We start from the raw sequence: 26,458 nt of genomic DNA on the forward strand, positions 1-26,458 counted from the left end.
TGAAGAACTGAATAAGTAGTGTTTATTTTCTGCTTATAAGCCTTATGTGCTTTGAGAACTTATGCCCCTGCTGTGAAAATTCTGTATTGTTTATTATATTTATTTGACTTTTTTCCTCTAAGAATTAGGATAAAGAAAAAAACACTGAGGTTTCTGGCATTTGTCTTAGACATTGAGGCTTTATCAGGGAATTGTATAGGTGATAAGCTCCTTAGAGATAGTGCCGCAGGTGCTGTAGGTCGTATCTTGGAAGAGTGAGGAGGGTCCTCTTAGGGTGGAACTGCACTGCAGTTCCCCATTGAAAATGTTCTGTCTCCCTCTTTCCTGCCCAGGCTACATCTCCAGATTTTATCCACGCATGTGAGGGCACTGACAGCACACAGCTTTTATGGAGTCTGACAGTCTCTTGCTAGATCAGAGTGCTCTTAGTTGCCCCAGATGAAGCCTTTTCTCCTTGTGGCAATGCCATTTATTATTCTGCAAGACGTGAAGCCTGGGGAATAGCGTAGGCATTGCTTCTTAGTTACGTGTCTTGTTGAGATCCCAATGCTCTTTAGATACAGTAGGTGAACTTCGAGTCCTTTTTTTGGGACCTGGTGGTAGCAGTAGTAATGGGAGAGGAAAAAAAGTGAAGTTTTCATCTATGGTGTTGAATTCTTAACCTGAACTGCACTGCTGTCATAGAATTGCTTTGCTCTGTGTAGTCTGAGCTTCCCCTAGTATGCTATGCGGTATTAGTGGCTTTGTTCTTTGCACAGTATACTTAAGTTTGCTTGTTTTAAATGAGCTCATAGTATTTTTAGATACAAGTTCTAGAAGTTCACTCTACTTAAAAATAATGAAATTACTGAAACACTTGTGCCTGTGTGTGTGTTTGTGGAGTATTTGTGTATAAGTATTAGCATGATGAGAAGCTTGAAAAAACTAATTTGGCATTTACCTTGAGATTGTAAGGAGTGCAATGGTGCTGATTGAAGTTAAAGTTAGTTATCCTATGGCCACAGCAAGGCTGCAGTCTATTTTTAAGCATATTTTCTTGGGGAGTCTCTTCCTTGCTGCCTATAGAACTATGCATTTTCTTTTGCCACCTGCTTGGAAGGTGGTCTTGGCATGATCTGCGTATTTTAGTCTCTCTGAAGCATCTGCTCTCCTTCAAGCTACTGCTTTTTGACCATTTGATCAGTTGGTCTCATTTAAATATAGGATATTTTAGTATGTGCATTTTAAATGGTCTTCCTATAAGTAGAATACTTCTAGAGGGTCTGGTCATAACACAGCACAGTCAAGAGGTCAAGCAAATGTAGGAATGACTTTTGTTGAAAGCCACGACTGTGTCTAAAGAAGCAAACATAAGCAAGGGTTGGTGAGCAGATAGATGTACCCAGAAGAGTCTAGGAGGTTGTATTAGGCTTTGTATAGATTATGTGTTTTATTTCTTACCTTTGTATCAGGAGGAGGGTGGGCCTAAGTTGTTTTTCTTCCCCTTTCCCTGTGCTTAAGTTTCACAGATGGAAAATTGAAAGTTGCCAAAGGAATCCTGCTCAGCAGATCTAGTATGTTCACGTTCTAGAATAAAAATTGCCAAACTTTGTTGAAAAGCCACTTCTGAGGAAACCTTAAATGTTAATTAACTAAATATTAATTAGGAAGCTGAAAATTGAATATTGGTGTAGAATATCATATTTTCAAATTGTGACATTCTGTCTAAGGTAAGTCAATTACTCAGCTTTGCTGCTGAGGACTTAAGTTGATTATCTAATCTACACTGCCCCATATGGTAGCTGCCAGCCATATATGGCTATTTAAATTTAAATTAATTAAAATGAAATAAATGTAAAACTCAGTTTCTCAGTCACACCAATCACATTCCAAGTGCTCGGTACTAGGTGGCCAGTGGCTACTGTATTGGACAGTGAGATAATAGAACACTTCCATCATCACAGAAAGTTCTACTGGATGGAGCTGATAAATAATAGGTATGACATAATCCTTTTTCTTAGAAAAAACTGCATTTTATCTTTATAAAAGAATATTTTTCTCAACATAGTTCTAAACAGATTTCTTTTGGGGAAGACAGGAAGATTTATTAAAGTTTTATAAAATTGTCCTTTAATTTGAGGCAAATGTCACAAAAAATGAGTCCTTTAAACTCAGACATGCTTCTTGGATGGGGAATGGTGAGGCTAGTAAGCCCAAGAACTTGACTGAACATTCTTGTACTTAATCTGCGTTCTCAGAGCTGGAGTACTGTCTGTGGACACAGAGGAGGGAAAGGGATTTTCTGGTCTTTCTGCGTGTTTCTGACTTTACATCTGTTCCGGGGAATACATTTCTTGAAATAACTCTGAGAATATTGGGGTTTCTTCATCTCTAACTTGCTGCTAGGTAGTGATGATTGTTGTTATCCCATTTCCTTTAGTGGGAAGTGCTGTATAAGCATCCTATGTTGAGGAAAAGTTGTATACTGCCTTGCTCTCTTATTTCAAGAGCAAACCAAAAAACCTATTACCTTAATTAATGAGTCACTTCTACATGCTTTATTCAGATCTGGGATAAATCAGTACACTCCCCTGCCCTCAATTTAAGTGAAGATTGACAAATATCAGTGAGAGATTTTTTAAAAATAAGATGTTTATTTTGATTTTCATTCACTTATTTTAATAAATTCATTGTTTCCCATCCAAACACATTTAATTAAAGTCTCTTACACAAAATAATTTAAAAATATTCAGTGTAAGTGGAAGCTCCAGAATTTCTTGTGTAGAATGATGAGAGTCTTTTGAGCCACAGTCTGGCTGGAAGAGAGCTGAGGTGCCAGGGGACTTGCCACCAAGCCCCCTGTTTTTGCTTAGCAATAGCTGTTTCCCTTAGATCGGGTATTTACTTTAGAGAAAGCTGATGGAGATTAGGTTTAGCTTCCTCCCACTCCCCAAGTGACAGCTGTCATGGCTCTGTGTTAGTCTTTGGGGGTTATTTGATTATTTGATAGTGTTTTACTTTTTTTTTGCTGGGACATTCGTTGTGTGAGAAAAATTAATTATTAGGAATTATATCTGACTGACATTTTAGAGAGAGTTTTAAAATATATCTTCTAGAGCAGTATTTTTCCACCTTTGAGTCATAAACCAATTTAATGTGTCAAGATGAACATTTTAAAAAAGTGAAATAGAAAATAATTAAATAGAAAAGATCAGAAGTGTATGTATCTGTACTGGGTAGTGGTACAGAATACATTTTTTACTATGAGCCCTGTCAACATTTGAAAGGCATTGTTCCCGTGGAAAGAGCACTGAAATTTAGGAGAATTCTAGGCATCAGCTGTCTTGATCTAGCTTTAACTTTAACATCTCTACTTAGCTAGTTGGAGGGAGATCCTTACCTGCTCCGTGCCCACCGGGCTGTGAGCTCTCTATAGACAGAGATGTGGTCTTCTTTACAACCCTAGAGCCCGGTTCATTGCCTGGTGCTCACAGGGTACTCTGTAAGTGTCTAAGTATTTCTTGAACGATCCCTTCTTTCATTCTTGGTCCCAGCTGAGCTGCCTTAGCTGCCTGCCTTCCTGATCTTGATAACGGACCTTTCAGGAAGGTAGGCAGCTAAGGCAGCTCAGTCTGTTATCAAGATCATTGCAATCCACAGAATATAAACCCTGAACTGGATCGTGTTTTTCACACACGTGCGCGCGCGCACACACACACGAAACCTACAATACCACATTTGTTAATTTAACACACCCTAATTGAACTTATATTATGTGTGGGAACAGGTGCCCTGGAGGTGAGATGCATAAAGACATAATCACTGACTTTAAGGAGTTCACAGTAGCCTTGGTGGGGAAGACAGTGCCAACAACAATGAATACATCCTGGTATAATGCTCTAATGGAGGTGTACCATGGGATGAAAGAGGAAGGGCTCCTGATCTCGCCCCAGGGGTAGGTGGTAGCAGAGAGGGAGTAGGGCATTTAGGAAAGGAGCAGCTTTACATTCTTTTTTTTTTCCATTAGGGGAATATTTCTCTGTGGGGCTAATTCTGTCATCAGTAATTATAATAGATTTAAAAGATTTGAATAATACATCAGTTTGAAATTTATATCTTTGTGATGATAATATTAGCTAACATTTATTGCAATATAAGCCAAGCAGTGTACTAAGTGTTTCAGTCATTTAATGCTCACAACGGTCTTATCAGGTTGGTACTATTATTATCTCCCCTTTTATTATTGATGTTGAAATTGAAACACAGATTTCACAGTTACTTCCTCTTTTGCATTAACTGAGTTGATGCTGCCACAAGTGTATTTTTGTATTTGTAGAGCCGTTATTGACCTTTATATAATATTCCTAGAATGTTTCTTAATTTTTACTACCCATATTTTTGTTTCTGAGGCATGAAATCTCTTTCTGAAGCTACAGATCTTTAACACCTGAAAGCAATATTATAGCTGTGGATTTCTGCAAGAGGTTAAAAAAAAATTGTTGCTTCAACAGAATAATTTGTAGTATACTATAAATTTCTTAAAATCCCACTTCCTTAAGATTCAGAGAACAACTCAAATTTTAGTTTTTGAGTGCTTGACAGTAGATTGTCATCAGAATAAGGAGTTACTGCATGCTTTTAGATCAACAGCTGATCTTGACGTAAATCCAGGTGAGGAGTTTTCAGTAGTGTTTTGATTTTTATATGGAAAAATTTTTATATACCATTAAAGGTAAATAGTACTAAATTCTTTAAACTCAGAAATTTGATATCTAGTCTTATTTCAAAAACTGTATATAATTGAGTAATTTGTTATAGTTTTTAAAAATATATAAGGTATATTCATTCATGTACACATACTCTATACATGCACTATTACAGAAGCACATGAAACATTATTTGCAGTTTTTGTTTATAGATAAGACCTCAGATTCTGGAGTCAGAAAGAGCTGGGTCAAACAATTCCTACTTTCTTTTTTTTTACATTTGCCGTGTATATCTTTGCCCATCCTTTTGTTTTCAAACTATTTAAATTACTTTGATTTAGATGTATCTCTAAATCAGCATGGAGATAGGTTTTGCTTTATGAGTCAATTTGAAAATCTCTTTCAATATGAGTTGAATCCATTTACATTTATTGATATGTCAGACGTGTTTTGTCTGGCCTCTGTCATTGTATTTTGTGTTTTCTGTTTTTAATTATATAAATGTTAAGTCTTTCACTGTGTAGTCTTTCTTTGCTTTTTTGTTCTTTCGATATTTAGAAAGGTTTGTATTTTTGTCTTATTAGTTACTTTATAAGATATCTTTAGTTCTCTATTCATAGTAACTATTAGTTTTTTTCTATGAAGAAAAGTGAAATTCTTTTTAAATACTCTCTTCTCTCTTCCCCTTTCTCTTCTGCATTACCCAGTTTTTTAGTCAATAGTGAATAGTATTTATTCACAATTGTATTTACATTTGCACTATTATGTATGCTTTTACTTCTACTGCTTGATTTGTGAGCTTTAAGGCTATCTATTGACTCCCAGCTGTTACATCAAGGTAAGCAGTAAGTTTATTATACTTCCTGCTCACTTTCTCCCTTCACCCAATTTTTGTTGTTTGAATTTATACATTGTTATAGCCTATAATGTTTGTGTTCTATTTTATCACCTTTATCTCTTTCTGTTTTAGTCTTAATTTTTCAGTTAAATATATATAATGCTCACCCAAGCACTTTTGCAGAAGTTTTTCCCAGTTATCCTGCGGCTGGTTAAAGTTTATCCTCTGGTAGTTTCTCAGTAACGAGGCATGAAAATAATATGGGAATATTATTCTTACAACATTTTCAGAACTTCTTTTTGTAGCTTTACACTTAGGATGGCTTAGCAGGTATAAAATCCTTGGCTCACTCTTTCTTTCCTTGAGTATCTTACAGGTGCTGTACAGATGTATTCTGGCATTAAATGTTGCTGTAGAGATGTGTGAAGCCAACTTGAATTTTTTCCCATGATTAATGATTTGATCTTTTTGCCTATTGGACCCAAAGGATTCTCTCTTTGTCTCTAATATTTAGTAATTTTACTAGGATATGCTGGTGTAGGATATGCTGGCACATGTGTGCCTTTTAATATGCAGATTCAAATCTATTTTTATTTCAGGAAAGTTTTCTTTAATTATAACTTTAAATATTTATTTTGTTTGATCATTTTGGTTTTCTTTCTTGGTGACCCTAATTATATGTCTGTTGGATCTCCCTTTGTATATCTTTTTTATTTATTATTTTCTCTTTAATCCTTTTAAACACTTTTTCATTTATTTGTTTCTGTCTTTAATGTCTCTTACTGTGTCTTCTGCAATGTCTCTTTGTTCTGCTTTCAGTTTCTTCTTCATTTCTGTGATGCTTTTGTTTTTTCTTCTGTTTCTTCCTTGAGTTCTGCCAATTCATGCTTCCTTTGTTCCTGTTGTCTAGACAGTTCTTCCTTGAGTTCTTATTTTATTTATGCTTTGTGAGCTTCTTCATAGTGGGGTGGCTTCATTGATTTTCTTAAATTCATGCAAGAATATTTAGTTATAGTTTTCATCTTCTCCATTGTAATGTTTTTCTAGCAGTATTGTTTGACAGCTGGTACGTTATGCTGCTCGTTTCTACCATTTTTCTTATAGTATCTCCAAGTCAGTGCTCTGCCAGTTACCTTTTTATTCCCTGTGATTTAGTGAATTGGATTTTCCTCAGTTATTTGTAGGAGGTGTGGGTGGGGCCAGGGTAGTTTTCCAGATTTCTGCCTCAGAGATAGTTTTTTTTACATATGGCGCCTGGGTGTGTTCTCTGTGTTGCCACAAGTCCTCTGCCTCTCCAAACCAGACTGAGTCTAGGAGGCTTTTTGCCACCAATTCTGGACTTCCCACTAATTCTGGACTTCCCACTCCTTCCTTTGCAGCTGTGACTGGAGGGACACAGCCACAGCATGCCAGTGTAAATCCCTCTCCTTAAGAATGTGAGTTTTTGCTGTTGCTTTCTGAGATCTGCCATTATTGGGCCCTCCTCATCACATGCCACACGTTCTGTCTCTCTCTGCTCTCCACTCCCAATATAGATTCTGTCTGATATCAGCTTTGTTTGATCTCAGTCAGATCTCATGTATCTTGGAGTTTTTATATTTTTGTTTTTCTCCTAGGTTTGCTGGAAAAGTTTTGTGAGGTTTTCTTTTCCTCTTTCTCCTTGTTGCTATGTATATTTTCCAGGAAGATTCACGTCTATAACTCTACTGTGTTCATGCCAGAAAGTGCAACATAAGACTTTTATTCAACTATGTAATTATAATTCAGTCAACTCTGTCTCCATTCTAATGCACTACTAGTTGATTATTATAAAATGGAGACCAACTTTATTACATAATTAATTTTCTTTAAGGTCTGTCCAAAAGCAAGAAATAGCCTCCCCAAGATTTTTTTCCTCCTAAACTGTTTTGGGTTTTGGTTCTCAAACTGTTTTGATTCTTGGAATACTTATCACTGGAGTATAGTTAAGATATCCACTCTGTTTCTACTTGGCTACAGTCAGAAAATGTCACCAAAATGAATGGAAGAAGTGAGTTACCTTTGATACTTGAGTAAGGAATATGAATGAAATGTAACATTACTACTGCTCTCTAGGGTCTGGTCTATAGACCACCTTGAAAACTTTAAGGATGACTAGCACCCCCAAACTTTGAAAATATATTTATAGTATATTATAGTGATTAAATATATTAAGTATATATAATATATATTAGTAAAATAAAAAGTGTATTATCTCTATTAAATATAGTACATTTATAGTTTATCTGTTACAAACTAGTTTCAAGAGTTTCTTTTCAGAGTTTGCAAACTAGTGGCCATATTCAGCAGCTGATGGGCTTTATTTGACCTTTGCAGTATTTCAATGTTTTTTTTAATTAGTTGCCAACATTTCAAAATTAGGGGGATTTCCCAAAACATGAAAGATAAAACCAAGATTTCCAGCTCTTGAGAAATTAGAAATCTGGCTGTGTGGGGCTCTCACATCTGGCGGCAGTTTGCTGGAGCTAAGTGATGACCGCCTCCTTTACATGGGCCTGTGCTCTCCACTTCACCTTCCTTGTTTTACTCTGGACCTGCTTTGCTCATTTACATTACCTGCCTGGACCCCAGAGGCTCAGATGACGTTCATTTAAAAATACTCAAGTAACAATTACTAGGCTATTTCTGCTGGGCATATGATAGTTTTGCATTTATATGCCTTAATAGTGCCTATATACTAATGATTTCTACCATTAAAACTGAAAGCTTGTTAGTGACCTCAGCTGCTGATTTCATGTAGCAGAGGCATGTGATGAAAACTGAAAAATAAAGTTCCATTAGTAAGAACTGTGGTCACAGGTTTTTCAAATTTCATGTACCATATTACTAGCCTAGTGAAATGTTTCCTGTTATTTGTGCATTCATTAATTAGTAGAATGTCTCAATTCTTCTTTTGAATATAGTCATATAAAAATCTAGATTATTAAAAATTGGTTATTCTCTTTGCTTTTCATGTTTTGAATATGAAAAACAAAGCAAGTCTAGTTGATTTCTGTTTCTTTAAATTATAGTGCAGATAATTTTAAAGTAGTATTGTAAAAAGCATGCATAAATTTTAGTTATGAGGTTATACTTTTTCTTAAGGTTTGGTAGATCTGATCAAGTTTTGCTAGTAAAACACTTTTCCCCAAACTTTTTTATTACTCATTAAACTTTAAGAAACCATTATGAATCAGGTATATAAACACATTTTGCATATGCTATTAACTTGGAGTTTACATTATTCGACACTTTAAGGGATAAAACACCTGTAAATTTAAACACATCAAGATGTTTTTGAATCATCAAAAGACTAAACTATGATCACTATAACTTTACTATATATGTTAAAAATTTATATATATATATAAATTGAGATGGAATTCACATACCATAAATTTCACTATATTTAACAAATAAATGGTTTTTACTATAGTCACAATATTGTACAACCATCAGCGCTAATTCTAGAACATTTCATTACCCCAAAAGAAACCCCAAACCCTTTAGCAGTCACTCCCCATTTCCTCCTCCGTTCAACCCCTGGCAACCTCTAATCTCTACTTTGTCTGTATGGATTTGCCTATTCTGGACATTTATATAAATGGAATTGTACAATATTTAGCCTTATATGTCTGGCTTCTTTCACATAGCATAGTGTTTTCAAGGTTCATCCATATTGTAACATGTGTCAGTACTTTATTCCTTTGTATGTCTGAATAATATTCCATTGTATGGATAGACCACATTTTGTTTATACATTCATCAGTTGATGAACATTTGGGTTGTTTCCACATTTTGTCTATTGTGAATAATGCTTCCATGAACATTCATATACAAATTTGGGGGTGAACATATGTTTTCAAATCTCTTGGACCTAGGAGTCCAATTGCTGGGTCATATGATAATTCTATGTTTAACTTTTTGAGGAACTGCCAAACTATTTTCCATACCAGCTGTCCCATTGTACATTCCTACCAGCAGTGTAGAAGAGTTCCAATTTCTCCATATCCTCACTAATACTTATTATTTTCTGGGTTTTTTGTCGTCGTTGTTGTTTTAATTTGGCCATCGTAGTGGATGTGAAGTGATAGCTCACTGTGGTTTAGACTTGCATATCCCTAATGACTAATGATGTTGAGCATCTTTTCATGTGCTTATTAGCCATTTATATGTCTTTAGAGAAATGTCTATTCAAATCCTTTGCCCATTTTTAAATTGGATTATTTGTCTTTTTAGTATTGAATTATAAGATTTTTTTCTGTATTTTATATACTATACCCTATCTATATTTTCACTGGTTGCTTGTGCTTTTGGTGTCATCTAAGGAACCACTGCCTAATCCAAGGTCATGAAGATTTACACCTATGTTTTATTTTAAGAGTTTAGGTTTTATGTTTAGATCTTTGATCCATTTTGAGTTAATTTTTCTATATGGTGTAAGGTAGGGGTCCAAACTTCATTCTTTTGCATGTGGAGGATATCCAGTTGTTCTAGCATTGTTTGTTGAAAAGACTATTCTTTCCATATTGACTGATCTCGGCACCCTTGTTGAATATTAGTTGGCCATATGGGTTTATTTCTGGCCTCTCAATTCTGTTCCATTGATCTATATGTCTGTCCTTATGCCAGTACCACGCTTTCTTTATTACTGTAGTTTTGTACTAAGTTTTAATGTTAAGTATATTTTGCTGTATTTTAATTCTTTAAAAATTCATGATCCTTTTTGATATGTATAATGACTTCAATAATGAGGCTAGTTCACTAATCAGAACTAGTTTAAAGCTGTTTTGGATTTAAAAGTGTTTACTGAAAACCGTGTTTTTCAAGAATTAACATTCGTAATTGGGTTAAATCACCCCTTTTTACCTCTGTGTTGAGGAAATGCTTACTAGTTATGTATTTCACTAGGAGTTGTCTTAGAAATAGTGTGATTAGGAATAACAATATTTCTTTCCTGTTGCTCTGTCAAGAAAACAGGACCTTAGTTGTAGAGGTATCTTGTGTGATTGATCAATCAAATGCTTATTGACTGCCTACTGCCAGTTAGCAAAGTTATTGATTTGTATAATACTGTGTTAGAGAGTGTGATTTAGATTAATTTCTACCAAAAGGATTTTTGGCATAGTTTCTACTTTGATGAATGGCTTTGGGAATAGTTGAGTTTGCTATGAACTATGTGTTCAAAATGCTTCTGCGAAAAGTTTTCTGAAAAATGGAGCTCAATATACAGATTTCCCGCTCATGGGATGGTTCCATTTTTTAAAGTTAATTTAATTTTAAAGTTAATTGAGGTCTTTGCAGAGAAGAAAATTAACTAGAAGCTAAATTTATGTTATAGAATAAAGTATGGATTACATGGATAAGGAAAAAGGGTGTCATTCTGAATGAGTCACAGGCTGTTTTTTATGGGTGGAATAGAATTAGTTTTTGTATATGAGAGACTAAATTAGGCAGTCATTTTAAAGCTGAAATAATCATTTAAAGCTGTTTTAAGCCGCAAATACTTATATACAGGTGTTGTATTTTTAACAAATAATAGTTATTGCTAAATAAGTATGATATTGGAGACAGCATGACGTATTAGAAAAAAACATTGACCTAAAAAAAAATTTTTTTTAATTTATTTATTTTTGGCTGCGTTGGGTCTTCGTTGCTGTGTGCAGGCTTTCTCTAGTAGCCTCGAGCGGGGGCTACTCTTTGTTGCGGTACGCCGGCTTCTGATTGCGGTGGCTTCTCTTGTTTCAGAGCATGGGCTCTAGAGCGCAGGCTCAGTAGTTGTGGCGAACGGGCTTAGTTGCTCCACGGCATATGGGATCTTCCCGGACCAGAGCTCGAACCTGCATCCCCTGCATTGGCAGGCGGATTTTTAATCACTTCGCCACCTGGGAAGTCACAAAACATTGACTTATGAGTTAGTATGAGTTTGAGTCCTGCTACCACCCATTGTTAATTGTATAACTTTGAACTAGTTAACTTCTCTGAGCCTCAGTTTCACCATCTTTAAAAATGGAGGTTATAATATTTATCTCTTGTGAAGCTTAAATGTAAAGTGAATAGCATGATGTTTGGTACTCTATAAATAATAATATTATTATTATTACCATTATTATTATTATTATATTAATGCCTAGGAAAACAATTATATTAACCTTTGGGGGAAAGGTATGTCTAAATGAATAAAAGCTAACTTTATGGAATAGTTTTAGAAATACATTTGAGGATATTCACACTTAGCTAATAGTATATCTCAATATAGTTCTTGTGCTTTAATCAATAAATAAAAATAATTTATTGTTAGTAATTTAAGCCATAGTCTAAAATATTAACTGAATTTTATGTTTGTAAATTATGAAATGCTTCAAAGCAATTTATGTTTAACTACCTTCTAACTCATTCAGTCACCTGTTCTAATACCAAATATTTGAGTGCTTTCTCCATCAAGCACCATGCTGGTGGTGGAAATAAAACAGTGACAAATAAAACAGGACAGTTCCTGTTGACTTTTTCATGTGGGAGACAGAAGGAGTCACATGATAACCGTGTAATCACAAGTGTGAAAACAACAAGTGTAGAGGCTATAAGAATAAGTAACAGAGAGCTTGTTCTGGAGATGATGGTGTCAGGGAGGAATGGCCTCCTTGAGAAAGTGATGTTGAGACTCAGACTTCAAGTATGAGCAGACCAGGTGATGCTGGGGGAGGGGCCACATATACAGAGGATGAAAAGAGTTTGTCATGTTTGAGGAACAAAGGGAAGGCCAGGTTGGCTGCAGCATGGAGTGAATGAAGAGGAGAGGAGTAAGGGTGGTGGTGTTGGTGGGCGTGAGCTGATGAGGCCGAGTCCACTGAGGCCTTGGAGTGCTTACTGAGGAGTTTGAAATTTATCCTAAGAGGAAACAATGCAAGGATTTTAAGCAAGGGAATGATGAACCCAGGTTCGTATCTGAAATTTGTAACTGTAACGATGAAATCAGATTCGTATCTGTAATTCTGCCTGTTTTGTGGAAATGGACTAGAGAGAAGTGAGAGTGTGCAGGCGATACCCTCTGGAAGATTCTCAGCTTCCCCAGGTGAGGTGATAGTTGTTTGGTCCAGGGGTGACGGCAGTGGACATGGAAAGGAGTGAACTAACTGGAGAGTTTTATAGGAGGAGATCTGTCAGGACTTGCTGAGGGATTGAACATAAAGGATGGAATACATGCGCAGGTGACGGGGGTGACCATGAGGTTTCTGGTGTGAGATGCTGGGTGGATAGGGAAGCCCAGAGAAGGAGCAATGTTGAGAGGAAGGATGAAAATTGAACACAGGCTGAGTGAGAAGCATCTAAGTGTAGCTCTGAAGTAGACATGGATATGCAGTCTAGAACTCAGAAGAGAAACCTGAGCTAGAAGAGAAACCTGAGCTAGAAAGATAAATTGGGAAATTACCAATGGTATTTAAAGCCATGGAGATGGGTGGGTTCACCTAGGGAGATTGTAAGTACTGAGTGATGAGAGGCCCAGGGTCAGACTTTGAGGGCATGCCAACATTTGGAGATTGGGGAGAGGAGGGTGGTAGAGCCTGGGAAGGAGCAGCTAGAGAAGTAGAACGAATGCCTGCCCTACAAGTGTGTGTCAGAGTCAGCAGTGTTCCAGGGCTGGGGCTCTCCATGAGAGCTGCTGAGAGTTTACCTTTTGTAAGATGAGAGCTGGTTTAGTCTTTCATTGATTTGGCAAGAGCAGCTTCGTTGAGGTGGTAGAAGTGGAAACTAGCTTGGAGTGGGTTGGAGATGAATGTGACTGGAGGAGCTAAAATGGAAACATGAATGTATGACTTTCCAGAAGCGTGGCTCTGAAGGAATAGAGAGTGATAGTTGCAGGAGAGAAATTAGGTCAAGGGAAGGCTTTAAAATTTTTTTTTAAGATTTAAAAGTTTAGCTTTCAATCCACTTAGAGTTGTACCTGATGAAACCAGGGTCATTTACTTACACGCCTCAAGTATTTAGGAATCTATTCTAAGACTGAATGAGAGAAAGCTTATCAGGGCTCCATGATACGACGAAACATGGAAAGCACTTAGATGCTGGCTCTGGTGACAGAGCTTCCATAATTTGATCCTGTTCTCAACTCTTATTCAGTAAGGCTGCTCTCCCTTGGCCCCTCTGCATTTTCTCATTGATATTCTTCCTGTCCCTAAAATCTGTTCTTCAGTTTCTTTGAAAATTTATCTCCTTATCTAAGCCTATGATGTCCTTGCCCCCTACTCCAGTTTCTACTGTTTCCTTCTTTCTGAACCTCTTTGGCATCTACTCTGTAACTGTGGTTATGAACCTTTGGGCTGAGAGTTTCGGCAGTGCTTCAGAGTTCCCTCAGGGGGTCGAGAATCCATACACATATTAAGTAACATCTGTGGTTGTATAAATAATGGGTCTTATAAATACATGTTAATACTTTTCAAATATATGTAGCTGCTGTTTTGATTAATAAGAAATCCCTTAAAAGCATTATAGACTTTACAGTTGCTTTTTGTTACAGATCTTTTCACTCATTGCTAAAAAAACTACTAGCATAGATCTCTGCCACATTTTTTTTTAAATTTAAATTAATTTTAGAATGCTATACCACTCACTTTGAGAAACAGTCTATTAATGATGGAGGGGGTAACTATTACAAGATATAAAGCCAAATATTTATTAGGCTACTAATGTAGGACAGTAAGACAAGTGTTGGTGAAATGCTCAGATTTCATGTATCATCCCTCTGTGCTCTGAGTGCCCGTATTGCCAGGACCAGGGCTTGTCACATTTTGTGACATTCAAAAAGACTCTTCATACTTGAAACAGTTAGGAGTCACTGCTCTACAACATAAAACATTCAGAATTCTGCTTCATGTTTTTCACTGTTGATTTCACCTTTGCTATTCCTGTCTCTTTAACTTGTCAGTTGCTTCAGGGCAGGGGCTGTGGCTTGTTCTTCTTCCTTATACCTTCCTGCAGAGGTTGGCAAGCTACAGCCCTTAAGCCAAATCCAGCCCGCTGCCTGTTTGTTTTGTAAGTCCTTTCCAGCTCAGGAGGTTTTTATAGATGACAGTTTGCAACTGATCTTGAGCTGATGATAGGAAACACTAACTTTGAACCCCAATTAAGTAAAATCTTACCCCTTGCAAGAAATAATTTTATTCTTCTCATTAGTAGACCAATATTGCAAAAAGTTGTATTCAATTATTTTTATATTTTGAATTTTGTCAATAAAAAATTTGTAGAAATGTGTTGAAAAACAAATTTGTTATGTAAATACCTATATAATATCCTCAATTTTGCCTCTTGGCCTGCATAGCCTAAAAGTTTTACCATCTGACCTTTTAGAGAAGAAGTTTACTGATCCTTGCCTTATAGTAGTAGTTCCCAAATTCGTCTGCACATCTGCATTATCAAGAGGAGCTTTAACATGTACATTTATGAACTTCTCTACCCTGGAGATTCTGATCAATATATTGAGATGGAGCCTGAGAACCTATATTTTTAACAGGCTATTTAATTGTTTGGGAATCAATGCCTTTTAATGCATTTGTAGGGTTGAACTCCAAGAGATAGTGAAATGAATATTGGATTAGATATCATAGGACAGCTTGTTATTTTCTTACTTCAATATTTACTAACTATGGGACCTTATCCAAGTAACTACTTGTTCTGCAGGTTTTAAAAAAATTTCTTGTTCCTTTGTTTGTAGATGGTTTTGCTTAATCTTCTACATAGTAGTTCTTTTACCTTTTGGGGTTCATAAGAACCTCTTCTAGAGTCTGATGAAAGCTCTGCACCCTCCTCTCAGAAAAGTACACCTATATTAATTTCCTGTGGCTGCCATTACAAGTGACTGCAGAAGCACTTAAAACAACAGACATTAATTCTGTCACGTTTCTGGAGGGCTGAAGTTCAAATTGAGGTGTCAGCAGGGCTGCACTCCCTGCAGAGGCTCTGGGGGAGATTCCTTGTCTCTTCTAGCTGCTGGTAGCTCTCAGCATTCCTGGGCTTGTGGCTGCATCACTCCAAGCTCTACCTCAGGGTCCTGTGGCCGCCTCCTCTTCTCTATGTCTATTCTCTGTGTGTCACTTGTAAGGACACTTGTCACTGATTGAGGGTCCATCTAGGTAATCCAGAGTTAGCTCCTCTTCTCAAGATCCTTAACTAAATCACACCTTTTACCGTATAATGTAACATTCACAGGTTCCAGAGGTTTGACATGGATATCTTGTGGAGTGGAGGTAGGGGAGCATTTTTTGGCTGACCACAGCACCTTTGCACGTGCTCACAGTTTTACAAACAGTTTCAAGAGGTTCACAGCTCTTTGAAGTCCATTTATGGACCCTGTGGACTCCAGGTTTGAACTCCGTGCTCAGTGAGAAGAGCTTTACACCTTAGTGTATTCTATTTAGTCTCTCCTCTATGTCATGTCTCCTTTTAATACCAAACTTGAAATGATGTTTTCTTCTTGTGACTTAGATTCTTCAATTTATAGTATGTTTTTTGAGTTAGTTTCTCTGGTTCCTTTAGGAACTATTTATCTTCTAATAAGATTTACTGTTAAAATAAAAGCCTTTTCCAATCCTTTTTACTTAATTCTGTTGCAAGGAGACTAACTTCTGTGTAAACTATAGATAACTGGTAATCCTTCCAGTGAGAAGAAAAACTTACCTTGATCGAGTACCTGATGTGCCAGACTTTTTAGCAAGTGCTTACATGTGGCTTCCTATAAATATTGAAAGCAGTCCTGAGAGGGAAATAATATCAACCCCATTAAACAAATGAGAAAAGGAAGACTTCTGGAAGTTAAGTAACTTGCTTAATGTGGATGACAGAGCTAGCAAGGGATGGAGCTGGTCTTTGAATGAAAGTCTTCTACTCTAAAGCCCATGCTATTTTCATTATACCTTGAAAACAGCACACTTCCCTTTTAATTGAATGGTTAATAATTTCATTAGACAGGGGCTATCCATAGTTTGGTTTTAGGGTCCAACAGACTTAGATTTCAGTCAGATTTATGGTGCTTACTTACAGTATTATCTTTTACAATATCTTCTCAGATTCTTATCTTTAAATAAAATTGATATAATGTAAAATAGATAGCTAGTGGGAAGCAGCCGCATAGCACAGGAAGATCAGCTCAGTGCTTTGTGATCACCTAGAGGGGTGGGATAGGGAGGGTGGGAGGGAGACGCAAGAGGGAGGAGATATGGGGATATATGTATACATATAGCTGATTCACTTTGTTGTACAGCAGAAACTAACACACCATTGTAAAGCAATTATACTCCAATAAAGATGTTAAAAAAAAATTATTCACCCACATAAAGAAAAAAATAAGATTGATAAATGGCCTGTTATGCCTTATGGTGCTGCTGTGGCAATTGAGAGAATATGAGTGAAAGTCCTTTAAAATAAGAAAGTTTTCCTAATATGTGGTACAATTAATTCGTTTCTCCTTTGATTATATTCTTAGTACTTTCTTCTTTTAGTATCCTAGGTTTCAAAGCTTAGGAATATGGCCAAGCCTCAACTCAGAGGGTATATTAGCTCCAACCATGAATTTCTTTGCTTCAGGCTTCTTGGACAGTTGGCTGGCATGAATGCTTCTATGTGCTTTCTGCTCTTTCATTTTAAGGGGCATCCCCAATTTTGTCTAGCTCAGCTCCACTTAGGATATCTACGTTCGTGGTGATTTTCTAAGCAGTTCTCTTCCCCAGGTCAGTTTTTAACTCCTCTCATTGCCTCTTTGCCGTGGGTTTGGTTAGTGCCCTGGAACTGTGCTGTGGAGAGTCTTCCCCTTTTCTCTGTCCTCCTCCCCCAACTTCTTCGCACCCTCATTCATCTGTAGATAAGTCTGTTACCCAAAGCTAACATCCCATCTCTCTTGCTTCACCTTACTGATTACTATCTCCTTCTATCTTTGCTCTTAGTCTTCCAGGATATAAAGATACTAAAGACATTCTCACCTTAAAAAAAAAAAAAATCCCCCACTTAACAACTAGCTACTCTCCCTCATCCCTGCAGCCCTTCATCCCTTCCCTCCATCCCACATATTGTCAATTCCTTTCCTGCTGGTTTCTGTGGTTTGTGAGATAATGTGCAGAATTTTGGTGCTCTACTAGCCTGGCCCAAGCCTACCTCTTAAGCTGCATCTTTTGGTATTCCTTTCCTTTATTCTTCCTGTTACATTGCAGAATGTCCTTTCTATCAAGAGCCAGTCCCTTTGCTTAGATTCCATTCCTGCCTGCTTGCCCAGGAACCTTCCTCCATTGTTAATCTCTTTATTTAACTTTCATACAAACTCTGAAATTTCCAATTACTCTTAAAAAATTGGAAGGTCTGGTAACCGGGGTCCACATTCCCAGATATCGGCAACAGCCTGGAGCTGGATAGGTAGCTGCCCTCTTTGGGGGTGGGGCACGCACTCTGTTTTTAACACAGTCCCACTGCTCTCTTCTGTCATATAGGAAGCCCACTTCCCTCACTTTTGTCACCTGTCTGGTGACAAAAAAAGGGATTTTATATCTCCTGGCCTAAACTGTAGTATCTGACTTCTAAAAGTATCTCTGTAATCTGACCTCTTATTTACAGATACAACCTCATTTTCCATTTTTCCCAATAGCAACCGTCTGTTCAAGGCCATTTCCCCCATGTCTTTGGTATCTCTTCCCTTCATGTTTTAGCTCCCAATGATTTCTTCTTTCCCTGACTCCTGTGGTACATAACTTCATGTGTAATGCACTAATCCCCAATTTATCTTTTATTCCCAATGAGTGAGCAGATCTCTTGAGGGCAGGGATCATATTGCATCAGTTAAAAAGTTTGCTTAAGTTTTATATGGAAGAAAATGTATTTTTAAAAAAACTGAAATCATCCAGCTCAGTGAGCTGCTGCCTCAGTAGGATGCTGGCATGATGACAGGCACATGCCAGCGGCATTGATGAGGAGCAGCAGATTCACAATTCCAGTCTCAAGCTTCCTCCAGGGCATAGATCTGAGGACTGGAAAGGCTGGCAAAATTGCTTGTACTATTTAAAATGTTCTCTGTTTCAGTCTTTTACTTCTGCCCTTCCATGCTCTCTCTTCTCTCACCTTTTACTTTTTCTCTCTTTCTTTCTTTTTTGCTAAGTTCCTATAGTTGAATTTAATGAGTTAATTACTTTGTGATAGAATCCCTGTGTACGTTTATGTCCCCCGCAGTGGTAGAATCCTGTTTCTCTATGAAGAGAATAAAACTAGTTGAATGAATGAATACATCAGTAAGTGCTTTGGGGGATAGTGAGCAGGAGGTGCTGTAAATTAATTATCCTCACCATCTGTATGTTTTTCTTTGCAACTAATTCGGTCAGTCAAGAAGCAGCCGTAGAGTTCTGTTTCTTGTATTTGATAAAATATCTGTGAAGTGAGGAACTTGGATTCAGATATCTGTAAATTCCTTTCTAGCTGTAAACTTCATTAAAATCAAAACCCCTACCATATGTAATAGTCTGATTCTAAAACTATTTAGAGCTCTCGTAGCAAAGCAGAGAAGTACCTACATTGCCCACTTATTTCCTAGCAATTTGGTGCAATCCTTTACCTTTAGGAGAAGTTAGAATTTCCCTTCTTCCAATTACTCATTTTAGCAGCCTAAGGCAGATACTACTTAATCCCACTGCTTACACTTTTCCCAATGGAAACAAATTAAAGTGCCTTTGATTTAAATCCCCATCTCTGAATTTAGTATAGTGTTCTGTTGGTCAACTTACAAGTGAATGTAAGAAGCTATTTAAAAGGTTGAGAAAACAAAACTTTGAGCAAGTTGAGCATTTTGCATAGAGTGAAGTACTTTTATTGGAACATACTATAAAAAGAAACTTAAGATGTGAAGTCTTAGCTACTTCAACTCTCAGTGGTTTAATAAAATACATTTGAACCAGACTAGTCAGGGGGAGAGGTTTTTAGTTAGTGAAAGTGAGAAAATGAACATTTAAGAAACAGATAAAAAGAGTGCAGCCCACTAGTAGTATCTTCCATTAATACTTTGATCTGGGGAGAAAAACCTTCCTGAATTACAAAAGTAATAAGTCAAATGCTGAAAACAGAAAAATATAAAGAAAAGAAAGAAAAATAACAGAGCAAAAATTATCTGTAGTTCTGCCATGCTTTAGTCATCATTATCCTTTGTAATCACATTCTCCCTCAACTTCTAACCCCTGGCAATTCCTGATCTGTTCTCTTTCACTATAATTTTGTCTCTTTTGAGAATGTCATAAAATGGATTCATGCATTATGTAACCTTTTGAGACTGACTTCTTTCACTCAGCATGCCTTTGAAAGTCATCCAAGTTGTTGCATGTATCATTAGAATGTTCTTTTTTGTTGCTGAGTCGTATTCCATTGTATGAATGTACCACAGTTTATGTCCATTCAGCTACTGAAGGACGTTTGGTTTGTTTCTAGTTTTTAGCAATTATGAATAGAGCTGGTATAACATTCATGTACAGGTTTCTGTATTAACTTAAGTTTTCATTTCTCTAGGGTAGGAGTCAACAAACTATGCCCAATGGGCCAAATTTTCCTGTTGCCTGTTTTTGTATGGCCCTATGAGCTAAGAATGGCTTTTACATTTGTAAAGGTTTGTAAAAAACAACAACAACAAAAGAAGAATTTGCAACAGAGACCATATGTGGCCTGCAAAGCTTAAAATATTTAATGGCTGACCCTTTGCAGAAAAAGTTTGCTAACCCCTGCTCTAGGGTAAATACCCAGGAGTGGGTTTCCTGGGTCAGATGGTAAGTGTATTTTTAACTTTATAAGAAACTGCCAAACTGTTTCCAGAGTGGCTATACATTTTGCATTTCTATCAGCAGTGTCTACAAGTTCCAATTTTTCTGCATCCTTATCAAAATTTGGTATTATCAGTATGTTTAATTTTAGTCATTCTAGTAAATGTATAGTGGTTGCTCGTCATGGTTTTAATTTGTATTTCCCTAGTGGCTGATGATGTTGAACATCTTCATATGGTTGTTTGCCATCCTTATATCCTCTTTGGTGAGGTGTCCAAGTTTTCTGCCTGGTTTTTAATTGGGTGGTTTGTTATCTTACTGCTGAGTTTTGGAAGTTCTATAAGTATTCTGGATACAAAGACACAAATCCTTTGTTGGATATGTGATTGCATATATTTTCTCCCAGTCTTTTCATTCTCTTAACAGTGTCTTTTGCTGAGCAAAAGGTTTAAATTTCGATGAAGTGCAATTTACTGATTTTTTTTCTTTTATGAGTTATGCTTTTTCTGTCAAGTCTAAGAACACTGCCTAACCCCAGGTCATGGAGGTCTTCCCCTAAATTTTCTTTTGGAAGTTTTGGAGTTCTAAGTTTTACATTTAACTATATGATCCATTTCAAATTAATTGTTGTATAAGGTATAGGTTTAGGTTTCATATTTTTCTAACATTGTTTTTTGAAAAGACTATTCTTTCTCCATTGGATTGACTTTACACCTTTGTCAAAAATCATTTAGCCATATTTGTGTGGTCTATTTCTGGGCTCTCTTTTCTGCTCTGTTGATCTGTGTGTCTGATCCTTCACCAATACCATGCCATTTGATTATTGTAGCTTTATAGTAAGTTTTAAAATTGGGTAGTGTGATTCCTCCAACTTTATTCTTCCTTTTCAAAGTTATTTTGGTTTTTCTAGTTTGTTGGCGTTTCTTTATAAGTTTTAGAATCCAATTGCCTGTATCTGCAAAAATTCTTATTGGCATTTTGATTAGAATTGTGTTTTACTTGTAGATCAATTTGTGGGAGAATTGATATCTTTAATGTGTTGAATCTTTCAATCCATGAACATGGTATTCATTTCATTTTGGCCTTCTTTGATTTCTTTCATCAGCACTTTGTAGTTTTCAGCATACAGATCCTGTCCATGTGTTTTAGATTTATACCTAAGTATATTTTTTGAGCTATTGTAAGTTGGATTTAATTTTTAAAAATTTCTTATCATTCATTCCTAGTATAAAAATATGATTGATACTTACTGTTGAGTTTGTAGTTGTTTAGTAATTTTGCTAAACTCACTTATTAATAATAGGAGCTTTTTGTAGATTAATTGGGATATTCTACAGAGACAGTCATGCTATTTGTGAATATGGGCAGAATTATCTCTTCCTTTCCAACCTGTATGATTTTCATTTCTTTTTCTTTTTCTTTTTTCTTTTTTTTTGCATTATTGAACTGGCTAGGACTTCTGGAATAATGTTAAATAAGAGAGGTGAGATTGGACGTCCTTGCCTTGTTCTCAATCTTAGGGAGAAAGCACTCATATATAATTAATACTAAATATTATGTTAACTATAGGTTTTGTGTAGAAACACTTTATTACATTGAGGAAATTCCTTTCTGTTTTCAGTTTACTGAGAGTTTTTTTCATGAATGTATATTGGAATTTGTTTAGTGCTTTTTGTGCATCAATTCATATGTGACTTAGTCTGTTTGAGCTGCTATAACAAAATGTCACAGGCTGGGTGGCTTATAAACAACAGAAATTTATTGCTTATAGTTCTGGAGGCTTGGAAGTCCAAGACAAGGTGCCAGCATAGTCACCTTCTGATGAGGGCTCTCTTCATGGTTCATAGTCTTTTCACTGTGCCCTCATTTGGTAGAATGGGCTAGACAGCTCAGTGGGATCTCTTTTATAAGCGCACTAATCCCATTCATGAGGGCTCAACCCTTATGACCTAATCACTTTCCAAAGTCCTCATCTGCTAATGCCATCACCTTTGGGGGTTAGGACTTCAACATTTGAATTTTAGGGGGACACAGACCTTCAGACCATACCAATATAATCATGAATTTTTTCTTCCTTAGATTGTTAATATGGTGGACTATTACACTGATTAATTTTTAATATTCAATCAACCTTGCATTCCTGTGATGATAAACCTTACTTGGTTGCAGTGTATATTATTGGATCCCATTTTCTAACATTTTTTGAGGATTTTAATGGATATAAGTCTATAGTTTTGTTTGTTTGTTTGTTTGTTTCTGGTTTTGGTATAAGGGTAATGCTGGCCTTATAAAGTAAACTTGAAAGTTTTCCCTTCTTTTCTGTTTTCTGGAAGAGATTGTATAGAATTGGTGTTATTTCTTTTTAAAATGTTTGGCAGAATTTGCTAGTGAAATCATCTGGGCCAGAAGAATTATTTTTTGGAAGATTTCTGACTATAAAATCAATTTCTTTAATAGGCTGCTTTATTTTCTGTCTTTCACATTAAAGACTTTTTCTGGGTATCTGGTAATACATGATGATCTGTTCTTATTTAAGAGTAGGGGACTATAAAGTTGATTGGTAGCCCTGTTAGTGGCTGCGTCTTGTCCACACTAAGCCTCATTGTAGGATAATCTGATTGGAATACTTCACTGGAGAATCCTAAATGTCAGTATTTTTAGATCTTCTCTCTTGAGCTGATCAGATTTCCTAGAGAAGACTCCTCCAAACTCTTGCTGCCATATCCTGGGGCTGAGTGGGTAAAGGTTAGGCATCAGAGGGCTTGATCTTTGTTTTTAATAAGCACATGTTCACTTAGTCCTCATGTTGTCTGTACTATTCTCATTTGTTATTTAACCTCACTCTGATTTTACCACAGGCTTATATTGACCTAAATCATTTTGAACTTTCTAACTTAGTGGTTTTAAATGGATAGAGGTGGGGGTGGGATGTTTGAAATGTGTAGGCTCTTGAGGGTTGTAACAGAGAATGTTGGCCAGGTGTGCTAAAAGTTTTGCAATGCTGATGACTGCAGGAAGAATTGCTTCTCCTGAGATACCAATATCTCCCCTGTTGGAAACTGTCTGGGTTTAAGTTAAAGCAAATCTCAATACCAGTTACAGTTAATTATCACTTATTATCTTTGACTTTCTTGCTCTTTCTTTTTCCATTCTTGCCAGTGGTGATTTAGATTATACTGGTATTTGAAATTAGCAACTATTTTAAAGTTTTCTTTTAAGCAGGTGGCTAGAGTGGAAGTGAGAAGACTAGTTAGGAGGTCACTTCAGAAATCCAAGAAAGAGGTATTGATGGCTTGGCCTAGAGTAGTAGTAGTAAAGAAGGAGAGACATAGAGGTTGCAGGATGTGTCTTAGAGTCCAAAGGACTTAGAGATGGATTAAATATGGAGAATTGAGGAAAGGGGGGAATCAAAAGTGGTCTTAGGTTTGGTCTTGAATTGACTGGGTGAATGACAGTGTCCTTCACTGAGACGGAAAAGGCTAGGGTAAAGAGCTGGTTCTGTACTGAGCACATTAAGTTTAAGATACCTGTATCCTGGGCCCAAAGACAGTGTTGATTTTTATTTTTCTTAGAACTCTTTGCCTCTTTAGACTTGTTTATTATTCAACTGTCATGCAAAAAAACACTTGATCCTTGGCTTCTGCACCATTCCTTATTGTTGCCGCCCACTAACCTTATTTGTTGAGGACTTTGGGACTTGGCTTGTCCACCCCACTTTTTGGCATAATCATGGGCAACATCAGGGGCTGTGTGGGCAACTTAACCGTTACTGTTTTCAAGGTTCCTTGATGTAGCCTGCCAGCAGTGACAGCATGATACAGTGGTTTTGAATCCCAGTTCCCCTACTTTCTAACTGTGTAACTTTGAAGATACTGCTTAACCTTTTGTGTCTCATTTTCTTCAATTGTAAATTGGGGATAACAGTGTCTGTACATTTGGGATTTTGTGAAGATTACATAGGAAAATAATGTGAATTATTTTCTCTTACTAATTATTAATGCCTGACACATAGTAAGCATTCTATAAATGTTGGCTATTAAGATTATTAGTATTTAATTATATATCTATTTAATAATATATGCTACTATTATTCTTTTAGTTAAACAACCCCTCCAAAAGCTACACCTTGAGCCTTGCCTCCTCAAGTTTAACCTCTTAAATTAAATTAAATTAAATTAATTAAAGTGCCAAAAAAAGGGCACTGACCACAACTTCCTAGTATGTTCAGTATACTTGTTTTAAGAAAATAAAACAAAACTCATCAGAGCTAAAATTCCAGTGGTTCTTATTTACAAATATACATTAGATTCACCCGGGGGCTTTCTCACAATCTCTGGGCCCTATCTATGGGGGTTTGAGTAGGATGGGTAAAGGTGGAGGTGGGGAATGGCTTCAAGTATCTCTACTATAATAGCCCTCCCTCTGTTTTCTTTAGTGAATTACCCCCTTGCTTGGTTCCTTTCCTCACCAGTCTCCTCTCCATTAATCAGTACCTTAATCTACTTTCTCACGGCTACCCTTCATGTCCTCACTCCCTTTTTATCTTCCTCTGCTAACCCCTAACTTTGGATGAATCCAACCCACTCTGCCTCCAATGTGTGTTACTGAAAGCCACAGTTCTTGAGCTACATGAGATTCCTTCATGTGTTTTTTTGCTCTCTAATCTTTACTATTCATATTAGAATACCTGACTTTACGTGACACAGTAGTTGTATGACTCTTTTAGTTAATAGTGATTTCAAAAGTAACTTCAACTGTCATGTAATCTAATTGCCAGGACGTCTGTGATTCTATCATTTATATCTCAGTCATCTTCACAATACGTTTGAGTAGCATAATGATATTATTAATGTTTCTTAAGTGAGTCACAGAATGGTAAAATAGTTGTGGCATCAGCTTGCAGGCATTTTTTTTTGCACTTTGAGAAGTAAGCTGTTATGGTCGTGTATAAAGCAACCTTTCTTCTCCACATTAATTCTGTTTTGTGGGTCAGTATAACAGCTTTAGCATCACTGTTTTTAAGGAAATTGTGATGGTTTATTGTTGTTTTTATTTTCTTTTTGAGATGTGAACTGTCATGATCAATTTTAGTCTAAAACTTTTGGGGGAGGTTTATTAATGTGTGTGTGTGTGTGTGTGTATGTGTGTGTGTGTAGTGGGTGATAATCTTTGGCTTTGGTTTTTAACAAGAAGTTTTAAAAATTCAATTACAACTAGGGAACTTTTCTTCCAGTTTTTACTCAGTTGTCTTTCATTCCCTTTGGAAATAGTGGACCTGACCCAGTTCTTTTTTGAGAATTCCTTTCACAGAACAGTGTGTTAAAATATTTTTGTCCTTCTAATCAAGTACAATGTAAGAACTGGCAGGCATCCATAGCTTCTGTTCTTTAACATGAGAATAATTCTATTCCTTGATTAAGATACTGGCTCCATTATTATACTTACTGGTTTGGATGGCAGGGTATGATTTGAGGAACATAGCTATTTCAAACATAAAATAAATGCTTTTTCTCTACAAGCATTTTTTAATCTTGATTTTGTTAGTCATATAACTTTCTAACAGTGATCTTTGAAGTATATAATGGTTTGGTAAAAGAAGAATACCATAGATACTGGAAATGAAATTTATTGTTGAATAAAATTTAGATTATTATAAAATCCAACATGACTTTATTGCTACATCAGGATAATTTTAAAAAGTTGATCCTTCTACCTTCACTTGTTTGATTTAGTATGTGTGTGAGTCTTAGCAAATTGACATTTAGTTTGAAAATTAATTTTAGCTAAGTTATGGCTGAGAGATAAAATATGTATTGGATTAACTCTTAATGATTATACCCTGAAAGTATTATAGAAATAAACACTGAGAACCATTTATAATACATAATGGTAGATTTCTATGATAATGTTCTGGATGTTTAAAATACAGTGCTGTTGTTCTTTTCCTATAGTTGGTTAGAAAAAAACTATAATTTTGGGGGAATAGAATGGAAAAGAGAAAGGATGGGGAAAATTGAGGAGGGTGGAGTATATCAGTTTCAGAGAGCTGCCATAACAAAGTACCACAAACAAAGTTCCTGTGGCTTAAAACAACAGGAATTTATTCTCTCACAGTTCCAGAGGTTAGAAGTCTGAAATTGAGGTGC

General features: G+C 36.4%; 1 protein-coding gene across 4 annotated transcripts in view; it reads left to right on the forward strand.

The window, feature by feature from the left end:
* LPGAT1 (lysophosphatidylglycerol acyltransferase 1) overlaps window positions 1-26,458 on the forward strand; it is a 76,626-nt gene that overhangs the window by 2,349 nt on the left and 47,819 nt on the right. The gene's annotated exons all lie outside the window — the stretch shown is intronic.

Source organism: Balaenoptera ricei, chromosome 1 (genome assembly GCF_028023285.1).
Source record: "Balaenoptera ricei isolate mBalRic1 chromosome 1, mBalRic1.hap2, whole genome shotgun sequence".
Taxonomy (NCBI): Eukaryota; Metazoa; Chordata; class Mammalia; order Artiodactyla; family Balaenopteridae; genus Balaenoptera; species Balaenoptera ricei.